Source organism: Sciurus carolinensis, chromosome 11 (assembly GCF_902686445.1).
Source record: "Sciurus carolinensis chromosome 11, mSciCar1.2, whole genome shotgun sequence".
NCBI classification, from domain to species: domain Eukaryota; kingdom Metazoa; phylum Chordata; class Mammalia; order Rodentia; family Sciuridae; genus Sciurus; species Sciurus carolinensis.
Genome location: NC_062223.1, coordinates 29,103,236 through 29,115,577, shown reverse-complemented (window position 1 = coordinate 29,115,577; position 12,342 = coordinate 29,103,236). Strand labels below are relative to the sequence as shown.

Genomic DNA, 12,342 nt, shown 5'->3' with positions numbered 1-12,342 from the left:
ATCATTCAAACCATGGAAGGGAGACAGGCAAACAGATCCCTTGGTGTCCTTCCCTTTCCACCTGATCTTTAACCTTCAGCTGACCCTATATGTTGGCCAGAAGTCAGGTCACTGTTGAAACTGGATGTGGAACACAGCCACCCAAGGTGGCGAAGAATGAGAGGAGATCTGGAATGCTGAAAGGAGCATAGGATCATGAACTCTCCAGTTTGGAGACAGCAGGGAAAAAATAAAACACGAAATAAGTAAAGAGTCCTTCAACTTATTTGTTCATTTGATCAATATTTACTGAATACTTCTTGAGTCAGACATTGAACCACATATTGCAATAAAAAATAGAACAAGTTATAAACAGCCTCATTTCTGTAGTTTATTTCAGAGTTTCTAAACAGAAGGGGCTGGATTAATTGGAGTATCAAGTGTACAGAATTATACAAAGAGGTTTTAAAAAAAGCCTCCTAACATTTTGTACTAACTGAGAATAAATCAGGTTTATTACCAGGCAGGTTCCCTATGCCTAGATATCCTCCAACAAAGGTCTAGTGACCACCTGTCAGAAGCTGTTGTAAAGGGGTTTCAGCATCCTTGTTATAAGAAGCTGAATTAGACACCTGCAGAGGCTTAATATCAGATCATTTTACAAAATCGAAAAAGTAGCTTGTTTCTTTTTTCCAACATAGATGGAAGAAAATGTTCTTATATTCTTATATTCTCAAGATGAAAATTCAATATATTGCTCATCATATTTGCTACTAAGAATATTGTTTTTACAGGTTAATCCACAACTTCTGAATTCATCATCAACACAGTAAAGAAAGAAATGGAATGAATGTTACTAATTTATCCTGCTGGGACTGACACAGAACCCCCAGATGCAGAAGATTCTATTTCTGGTGTTACTTATCACCTACATTGTCACAGTCACAGGAAACCTGCTCATTGTGGTTACTGTCCTCTGCAGCCAGACTTTGCACTCCCCTATGTATTTCTTCCTGGCTCTCCTGTCTTTGATAGATGCATGATATTCCTCTTCCATAATTCCTAAAATTCTAGCTAATTTGTTTTCTGAAACCAAAGATATCTCATTCAATGACTGCATGTTGCAGCTTTTTCTTGAACATTTCTTAGGAGGTTCAGAGTTGTCCTTCTTGTGGTCATGGCCTATGACCACTATGTGGCCATCTGTAGACCTCTGCACTACGTGACCATGATGAGCCACCGCATGTGCTGCCTGCTGGTGGGCCTGTGCTGGGTGGTGGGTTTTCTCCACTCTTTTGGGCAGATTCTAGTTACTTTCTGGCTCCCATTCTGTGGCCCCAACACACTGGATCACTTCATGTGTGACATTTTCCCCCTGATACAGCTTGCCTGCACAGACACTTTCCTCTTTGGTCTCTTGGTTGCTGCCAATGGAGGGGCGATTGCCATGATCACCTTTGTGATATTACTGGTGTCTTATGTGGTCATCATGTGCTCCTTGAGGACTCACAGCTCTGTGGGGATGAATAAGGCACTCTCTACCAGTGGCTCCCACATCACAGTTGTTATCTTGTTCTTTGTGCTGTGTATTTTTATGTACATGCGACCAGTAGCTACATTTCCCATGGATAAAGCAGTAACTACATTTTATACCCTTGCCACTCCCATGTTAAATCCTGTTACCTACACAGTGAGGAACGCAGAGGTAAAAAATGCCATTAGAATGTTACTTAACAGGATTGTGATTCCAGACAATAAATGATCCAACATGGATATTTTATCTCTGTCATGACCTTTGCAATTTTATATTTTATCACAGTAATCCATCTATCATTCATGGGAGATACATTCCAAGACCTGGATTGGATGCCTAAAACAGGGTATTACTAAACCTTATAAATATAGTATGTTTTTTTCTTATACATGTATATTGATGATAAACTTCATTTTATAAGTTCAGTCCCAGGTTAACAACTGATAACAAAATAAAACAATTATAACATGTAATGAAATTTTGTACTTTGGGATTATTATTAAATGAGATAAGTGTTTGAACATAAGAAATATGATACCTACCATAACAGTCTGTCTGATAACCTAGACACATACAAATGACTAACGGGTGGGTAGTGCATAATAGTAAATATGCTGGACAAAGAGGATGATTCATGTCCCACCAGGATGGGATGATGTGAAATTTCTTCATAACACTAAGGATGTCTTTAAATTTAAAATTTATGACTTATTTTTGGAATTTAAACTATGAACATGGTTTACCATGGCATGAATACATGAAAATTGCTGTACTTTAAAGCCTTTCTCACACCTATGGATTTATGGTCAAAAAATTTTCACAAAGTAAATGTTATTATCATTATTCATGTTTTATAGATGGAGAAAAATGCCGTTCAAGAAGTTTCAATAAATAGTTCAATGTCAGAGACAGACCTAGTGTTCAGATCTGCATTCTTTTAGGTCCAAAATCAATGTTCTTTCAAATATATCAAAGGGCATTAGAAAAAGGAAAGTGTTTGCATTAGAGCCTCTCTTGACTTGTAATGAGTTGAAAATTTTTCCGTTATAAATTCAGATCTGCACAACGTGCTGAATATAATCAATTGGTTTGAGAAAGCTGTACTGCTTACTGGCATTTAAGACATTGTGAAACAAAGACACAGAATGAGACCTTGGAATACCTTTATATATCTGATTTTAAATTTATATTTCATTTTGGTTACACTGAGTAAATATTGACAGTGATTATAAAAATGAATTTTTTGTAAACCTATGTGAAAATTTTTAAATGTCCTCACATGGTCACAATGAATTTATAAAATTGAAATCTATTGTTCTATATACAGAGAAAAAGGATCAGAAAAGTTAAATAACTAAATCATACAACACTACATTCACTTCAATTCTAAATATTCTTAATACATATCCTGTGGTATTTTCCATATATAGAATTCCCTTGGGCTAGTGTTTAATTAAAATTTGGCATAAAAATATTTTTATCATTTGTCATAAGAAGTGCCAATTTATTAGGTTAAAAATCATCAGTGGTAAAAATTTGTGATTTTTTTCAAAAGCACACCACACAACTATTCCACTGTTAAAAAGTTGTTTTTATATTTAGTTCCTTGAATCTGGAATCCTTTTTGACAACTACTTTAGGAGATGGCTTACAATAATATAGAAAAAAACTCTATAATTGACCAAAGAAAATACTTCTCAGCTAACCAGTTCAATTTACTTAAAAGTCTTTGTTGGGAATAACTTTCAGGTCTTTTAAAAACTGCAGTCTGTGACCACTGTAGAAATACAAATGTCATGCTTATAGATGTGTCTAAGCTGTCACTTTCAATAGAGTCAGTCGCCCACTTCACAGCTACCACATGTTTTGTTTAAGAAATCAGTGGACTGTTATGTAACAATATTTAGCAAGCATATATTGATTGCAGAAACTTCCTGGAGAAGAAGAATGCAGGCTTCAGCATCAGGAAGCTGGGTCTACCTCACTGTGTCATCATCTCTTTCCGTGACCTTAAATAACTCATACTATTTCTACAAGCAGGTTACTTAGGAAATTTAGAAGGTGTAAAAGTGATTCTGTCCATGTTAATGTGTTTATTACCTTAATTATTGGTTTATTCTACTTTATTAGAAAAGTCAAACTGGAAGGTTGAGAGATTATATGAGAATGCAATTATTTTCATTATAACATTAATCTAGTTCCAGAGTTGGCATGAGAAATGACTGCTTTGAAGAACTACTATGAATTGTACCTGATGTGAAGTGCTGTTCTTATAACATAGGTCACAGGTCTGAGAGTGTAGCTCAGTGGTAGAGCCCTTGTCTAGCATGTTCAAAGCTGGGGTTTCATCCCCAGCACTGCAAAAACAAAAAGTATAACAATGAAGCATCAGTTGATAAAGACAATATTATAATAAAATTTAAGACATCAGAGTTACCTACTCAAATGTTCAATTCATACCACACCAAATATTTAAACTCCATACTAACACACTAAGTTTCTGTATCATCAAATATCCAAATCTGTAATGGCAGACTCATTTTTGCTGTGTTTTCTCTTGACAGAGGGATTGTCTTCGTGTGGATTTAAGGAAAAAGTTAACAATTAAACATGAGTGCTGTGAAAGTCCTCCAATGTTCAGTTAAGGTGAAATAATTGGGTTTTGGCAAGCTCTGCTAATGGCAGTGAAACACCCCTGAGGTCTAATTAGCCACAGCTAAGAAAGGTCACAGAAAGTGTCTACAAACAGGATATGTGGCAGCTTTTGCTAAGGCTCCAGAGAAAGGCACCATCCAGAGGTGCACTTATAAATCAACAAGAGCTCACTGTGGCTGAACTATGTGGCAATTTTACCCTCACTTTACCTTTTGGTGAACTAGCACCTGCATGGGGCCCTGGCTATGGAGCTATGTCAGACAAGATGATAGGTGAGAAATCATGTAATTACAGATTCACAGGATTTAATGCACCTTAAAAATCATATAGCAACCTCTCCTCTTCACCAAGCTGAGGTTTTAATCTCTTCTTCGACATGTCAGTCATCAAGAAAGATTGAGGGGCTGGGGATATAGCTCAGTTTGTAGAGTGCTTGCCTTGCATGCACAAGACCATGAGTTCAATCCCCAGCATCACCAAAAAAAAAAAAAAAAAAAAAAAAAAAAATATTGAATCAACTATAATCCCACCAATTTAGAAGTAAAATATTTTGGGTCTTTTTTTCCTTTCAGATGCAAATATTTAAATTAATAAGAATTATAGTGGAAATTAAAATTTGCATTCTAAATATTACCCATTTATTATTACAACATAAAAATTTTGAAATTATACATATTTGAAATATCTCTATTAACAATTACCAATTGTGGGATGCACTATATTATACTCATAAACTTATCTAATGTTGGACTTACAGTTTCCAATCTTCCATGGTTCTTTGTAATTTTGCTGAATGTGTTTTTACCTAAGAATTCTCCACTTCTATAAATATTTCCCTATATGGTTTATTTCCAGAAAGATTATTGTGAAGTCAAAGAGAAAAGACAAAATGATTTCTATTTCTTCAGAGTTATTTCTCAGTCACTTTCTCATTTATGTACACCATACTCTTTCAGATCTACCAAATAGACCTCAGAATAGTGGAATACAATGAAAGTGTTCAATTTCCTTTTCATTTATGTACATAATTTTTTGAAAATTAAGAAAGAAAGCACTTTATCTGCTTAACTTTGAAAGGGAAAGAAATGTTTGCTTTTCTCAGAATACAATTGGTTATATTTATGTTTTTTTTTTTTTTTCTGTTCATTTCATTGGGGAATTTATGTCTCCAAATTGGGATGATTTTCCCCATTCTGTTCATGGTGAAATATTCTTTAACCATGAGTTATGCATGATGGATGCTGTGGGAAGATGAAGACATGAGATTGTGCATGTAGAAACATAGAGAAGTAGAGGAGATCATCCAGCTCATGAATGGATGAGTTGCTGCTGTGTAGTGAAAAAAACAGGGGAGGGATCACTAAAGGATTTTGGTAGAGATGATTGTATAATTTGTATCCACAAAAATACATTAATATGCATAACAAGTGTCCAGTGAATATTTGTGGAGTGAGTCTAATAGTTACTTGCATTTATTATGAATTATATGTATTTGTATTTATAGGTGTGTGTTGAGGCATAGTATCTTTTCTATCCTTCCTACAGTCACTTTCTAGTCTCCACATTAGATTTCTTTTTAAGAACTTTGTAAATAAGGTTTTCTTTTTGCCTAGTAGATCGTAGTAAACTGACATCTTATTAAAAAGGCTTTTTTTTGTTCCAGTGATTGGAAATAAAATTTAATGAAAGGGATTATATTAAATTATATGTAGAACATAATTTTGAAGGAGGAACACTTTTAATTAACCAACATTATAATTATCCTGAAAGTTAAATTACTGAAATAACATTACATAAAAGTATGCCAGAAACTGAACTGAAGTTTAAGTTTGAGAAGTTTATGTTTTTCATAAGTAGATGATGTGGAGAAGCAGACTGGGAAGACAAGGATACTTGAGTTCTTGGTTTATAGCCATGGAAGCTTTTGTATCCTCACATATGGAAATGTAGGAAGTGAGGGAATTCACTGTGCATTTATTCATTACCTCACAGGTACTGATGCTGAAGACACTGTGCCAGACGCTGTACTAAGTACACCAAGGAAAGAGACGAGAATGGCATGTTGCTATGGTAGGTGCCAGAGAGGTGAGTCTCCCATAATTTATGTATATTTCCTATCTGCCTGCTCACTGTAGATATGTCTTGTCCTTGTCCTTTCACAGGGAAAGCAGTGGGTTCAAATGTAAATTTTGGAAGAGAGAATAGCCTTTATCAGTGTGCAGCACTTTACAGCTTACAAAATATATCCTGAAGTTATAATTTGTGAATTCACAGATGCAGATGGGGCTCAAAAGGAGAGGACACTGGGATTATTAACAGGATCACATGGAGTTGGAAACAGGGGAATTGAGATCTCTTGTGTTTAGCCCAGTGTTTTCTCAGTAAATTACACAGTAACTGTCAACCCACGGAGGCTATAGGTGACATGTAGGTATCTGAGGAGAAGAAAGCATTATGGAGGAGAGTGACAAAGAATAACTGAGGCAGTTACTAGGGTGGGGGACTGTGGGCAAAGATATGCTCCACAGTAGCAATGACTGCCCCATCTCCATACTATGAAACTCAGCATGCAATACATTTAACTAGTGGGTTATCTTTCTTTATCTTTTTTGCAGGTAAGTAAGGCCCCAGGAAGATGTTATTTCCTGCAAGGATAGCCTCATGCCTCCCAATAACGTGACTCAATTTGTTCTCCTTGGGCTCATACAAAATCCACACCTGCAGAGACTGCTCTTCATCGGCTTTTTGTTGATTTTTCTCTTTACTGTGCTGGCCAATCTGTTCATCATCATCACCATCTCCCTCAGCCCCCTGCTTTCCCCTCCTATGTACTTCTTTCTCACCTACCTGTCCTTCATAGACACCTCTTACACCTCTGTCACCATCCCTAAAATGATCGTCGACCTGCTCTACCAGAGGAGGACTATCACTGTGTGTGGCTGTCTGACTCAGCTCTTTGTGGAGCACTTCCTGGGAGGCTCAGAGATCATCCTCCTCATTGTCATGGCCTATGACTGCTATGTGGCCATCTGCAAGCCCCTGCACTACATGACCATCATGAGGCAGAGACTCTGGCGCCTCCTGGTGGTAGTAGCCTGGATTGGAGGGATCCTGGACACAACTGTGCAAATTCTCTTCATGATCAGCCTGCTGTTCTGTGGTCCCAATGTCATTGACCACTTCATGTGTGATCTCCTCCCATTATTGAAACTGGCCTGCAGAGACACCTACAGGCTTGGAGTGGTGGTGGCAGCTAACGGTGGAGCCATGTGCTTGCTCATTTTCTCCATGCTTCTTGTCTCCTACATCATCCTGAGCTCCCTGAAATCCCAGGGCTCTGAAGGACGGCACAAAGCTCTCTCCACCTGTGGCTCCCACTTCACAATTGTAGTTCTCTTTTTTGCCTTGCATATTCACCTACATGCGTCCTGTGGCCACCTACCCGGTGGACGAGTTGGTGGCTGTGTTCTTTGCAATCCTCACTCCCATGTTGAATCCTATAATTTACACAGTGAGAAACACAGAGGTAAAAAATGCCATGAGGAGCTTGTTGAAGAAAAGAGTTATGTAGTCCATTCATCATGCCAAGTGATGACAACCCTAAATATGGAAGATCAAACCTGCTGCACACACAGTGCAAGAGGAGTAGCACATTTTACAGATCATTAGGAAAAAAGTAAAAGCTCCCCCAAATGAGCATTCATCTGGCACTTAATAGTGGCAAGACCTTTTGTTCGGTGATTTTGGTAGTGTTTAATGTGTTTTACTGAATGCGAGGTTCACATGCAGATCTCTGGTTTGATGATTCTGGGGTGTACATTCCTCCACAGATTCAGTGGGACTTTAGTAAATTCTTCATAAATGGGCTATTTGGGTAAAATTGGCTTTGTGCAGAACATTGGTCTCAGAACTTTAAAAAACTATTTGGTCTTTTGTGGTGAAGGAAATTCTTAGATGAACGTATGGAGGGTTGACAGTTGGGGAGTGAAGGAACCATTGTTGATTTTCTTTATTTTGCGTTTTTTTTTTTTTTTTTTTTTTTTTTTTTTTTGCAACCTGAATACACAAAAAAAGAAACACCCACAAAGGAAGAAAGAAACAATTCCGAATCTAAGAAGAAATTATTCCTGACCTATCTCTATTTCTTTTCCTGTCATAAGAATGTTAGAATTTTTGAAATTACTCTTATATCTTCTTATTTTCTTAGATATCCTCATGGCTCACAGTTTCTCTTGAACATAAAGTTGTTTTTTTTTTTTCCCTTACCAATACTTTAGGAACCATTTGCAGCAACAAGTGTAAACATTCTTTTATTTAATGTCACCCAAAGGCATGAGTTTGTAAAACCAGTGGATGATATGTGTCATACATAATTTATTTTAAATGAATACATCTATTTTTAAAATATAGGACTCATTTGCTTCAGTTAGAAGACCTAATCCATGCACTACTCTGGTAAATTTCATTATAACTGTTCCCAATTTCCAAAGAAACAAACTGAGGTTCAGAAAGTTTGAATTAATGTACCTTCTGCAGTTCACACATCTAAGAGTTTTACCTGTGACCTTGGAATTGTCTCTTCCAACACTCAGTCCTGCTTTCCTCAATGAAACACAGTTGTTTGTGTAGGTAAATGTCTATATAAGAAATTCACATGTAGTCTCAAGATTTACTTTGTCCTTGGAGAACAATAAAGCCAACTTTGTTGTAACCTTTCTGACTTGTAGCAATGTATTTCAGCAGAAATGTTCCTGTATGAACTCAGAAAATATCAGGGCATTCTATGTTACTATAATATCTTTGTGAATCAAAGCTTCTCTGATTATAACTGTCCAACTCTGGCTTCTTCCTACACATGTTCTTTCTCAAACTCACTGGTCATCTGAAGCTGTTTCTCCCATAATCTGCCATGCAGAAAAGTCATATATAACACCTATTTTGGGGGTTGACTAACTGTTCTGACTTCTGCATGGATGTCTCAAATTTCTAAGAAATAGAACCGTTTTCCCATAAAGTCTAGGTCTGGAAGCTGATGTAGTCGGCCCTTGATCTAGTAAAAATGATCAAGTTTTCATTGCTGGTAAAAAAAATAAACATTTTTACAGACTCCAGACTAAATAAGTTGTGATTCACTTTGTCTTATAATAGATAGGAGATAAAGATACTCCAGGAATAAGAATGGGAGCGGTACTGAGAAAATTGTCATTTTTTTCTAAGGTAAAAGAAGGGGTTTGAAGGGAAAACTAAGGCCAGTGTTTCTGTCTTTGAGGGGTGAGGAGATCAATGAGATTATAAATTGTCAACAGCAAACTTGGAAGGTGTAGGAACTAAAGGAAGAGATGTAAGTAAGCCTGACATCCTCAGTAGAGAGTATTACTGATTTGTAAATAGTTTAGGGATTGTTAAGATGATCCTTGGCATCCATTATCAGGAATCTCTCATGAAGATGGTGCATCTGATTATTCCTAGTGGCCTAAAAATAAAATATCCTAAAAAAGTATATATATATTTACATATATACATATAAATTTACATATATTTTTTTCTTCTAAAACTCTTAGAGAAACAACATTGGAATTTTTAATAAGGTTAATCTGGACACTTAATTCAATGAAATATTAGCCATTATTCAATGAGGAGAGTAAGTGACCCATAGTTAAGGCCAACTATGATGATATATGTTGTTAGGTACTTTACATATCTTAATTCTCTTAAGGCCCATACGGTATCTCTGAATATCATTGTTTGTTTTTTGGGGGGTGGGTACTAGGAATTGAACTCAGGGACCTTCAGCCACTGAGCCACATCCCCAGCCTTATTTTGTAGTTTATTTAGAGACAGGATCAAATTGAGTTGCTTTGTGCTTCATCATTACTGAGACTGGCTTTGAACTCAAGATCCTCTGTTTTCAGCCTCCTGAGCAGCTGAGATTAAAGGCATGGGCCACTATGCCTGGCTCTGAATACTATTTTCTACAAGAGTAAAATGAGACTCAGCAAGGTTCCAAACTTTTGAACTCTACCCTCTGCCATTCTTGTCACAACACTTCTTGCTTGTGGCATGTAAAACATCAAAACATGGACCTGGTCCTTGGCTGTGTTGTTCTCAGATTTCTCTCTGTATTTATTTTGGGGTGACCTTCCTCCCTTTACCTTGGCCTCCACTTTCCAGGTTTCCCACACTCTCTTCATCCTCTTCTTGTCAGGGAAATGTCATCTGGCCATCTCATCCAACACATGTATGCACATCATCAAAAGTGAGATGCACTGGACTCTAGGAATGATAGTTAGTGGTTCAATTTCAAGGAAGTTGACACATGGGTGAGAGAGATGCTTGGAGGAGATAAGCCATGCAGTCAGGGAGGTGGCCTGACACCTTATGGATATAAGGTTGGGAACTTGAAAAGACAAATGTGTGTCTGCAGGGATTTCCCAGATCTTCCATAGCATTAATGTGGTTACTTGAAAGTGGCTCTATGGAAAGTTGCAATCAGGAATTTTGACTTATTTCATTGATTTTTATTTAGTGCTTGCAGTAAATCAGATAATTTCACGGGCTAGATACACAACATGTCCCAATACAAGCAAGTATTATATTTATACTTAAATTTCAACTGGAAGTAGGAGTAAAATAAACAAATAAATATATAATAAATAACATAATTTGTTAAAACAGTAATAAGTATGCCGAATAAAATAGCTTTAGATTGCAATGCAGAATCTAAGAACTGGGAATAGATTTATTTTCTTCTGAAGCATAGCTAGATGCTAAAATTTGTGGAATTAAAAGATGCTAAAATTAGAGGACGAAGAGAGTGTGGGAAACCTGGACAGTGGAGGCCAAGGTAAAGGGAGGAAGGTCATCCCAAAATAAATACAGAGAGAAATCTGAGAACAACACAGCCAGGACCAGGTCCATGTTTTGATGTTTACATGCCACAAATTTTAGTTAGATCCCCCACAAATAAAAAACCACATTATTTTCTATTTCTTAAAAAAATAAGTTACATAATGCAAATATTTATAATAGACATGATATTTCATGTCCTTACATATATAAAAATGGCATATTGGGGAATGAAAATAATCTTACAGATTTTCTACTTAAAGAACAGATGTACATAACATGCATAACAGGTAGATAGTGTGTCTGAGATATTAAAATTCCAGAAGCAGGATGATTAGGGGAACTGAAGTCTTTAACACTTCCTCAGGAGGTTCATAATAAAAAGATAATGTGAAGACACCTGCTCCAATTCATTTCTAAATGGTTAGGTAAAAACATGGAGTAAATGTAGAGAGTAAAGGAATCCAAATGCAGAGCTTAGCCTTTCAGCTCTGAGGGTCATATTTGATAAAATGGAATCACTCTTTTTTCCTGAAAGACTCCTCAGGATTTATAGATGAATATGTTAAAGAACTATGAATAATCTGTGCAATAGGATATGAGTGTAGTATGTCACTATTTTTACTATTGAAGTTGAAAATAATTCAGGCTATAAGTCCAAATATTCCTACATCAAAAATGTATTATTTGAGAATGCTGCTATGGAGTGAGAATTTTTTGGGCTTAGGCACTTAATTTTTTTTTTTTAATAATGGAAACTATCCTGCAAGTAGATGTGACCCAGTTTCAATAATAGTATGAAAAGATGGAGTGGCAGACTAACTGACAGAAAAATTTGATTTTGGAATTGGCTAGGTAGCCTAAATGAGTTATTCCATATAAAATTTCATATTATTAGTCATACATGGTGGTACATGCCTGTAATTCCAGTGGCTCTGGAGGCTGAGGCAGAAGGACCAGGTGTTCAAAGCTGGTCTCAGCAACTCAGAGAGGACCTAAGCCATTCAGTGAGATCCTGTATCAAAATAAAAAATTTTACAAAAAGGACAGGGGATGTGGCTTGGTTGCTAAGTGCCCCTGGGTTTAATTCTTGGTATTAAAAAAAAAAAATTATGAACAGATGGTGACAGTGTGGCCATTCTCTACTGAAGGAGGAGTTTAGTCGTGGAGCAAATAGCTGAAGTGTTAATACTATGGTCTGTTTTTTTGCTTGAGGGGCATCAGCTTGACCTGGCTCTAGTGAAAGAGCCTCTGGGGAAACAGCAATCACTGCAAGTGCGGATGGAATTTACTGGTGCAGTGATTAGTTCGGTCAGTGGAGAAACAGC

The 12,342-nt window shown here is 36.7% G+C and overlaps 2 pseudogenes; both read left to right on the top strand.

Moving 5' to 3' along the window:
* The first annotated feature begins 825 nt into the window (after nucleotides 1–825).
* Nucleotides 826–1,741, top strand: LOC124958225 (olfactory receptor 4C46-like; annotated as a pseudogene).
* Nucleotides 1,742–6,829: 5,088 nt separating this feature from the next.
* Nucleotides 6,830–7,739, top strand: LOC124959373 (olfactory receptor 140-like; annotated as a pseudogene).
* The last annotated feature ends 4,603 nt before the right edge of the window (nucleotides 7,740–12,342 follow it).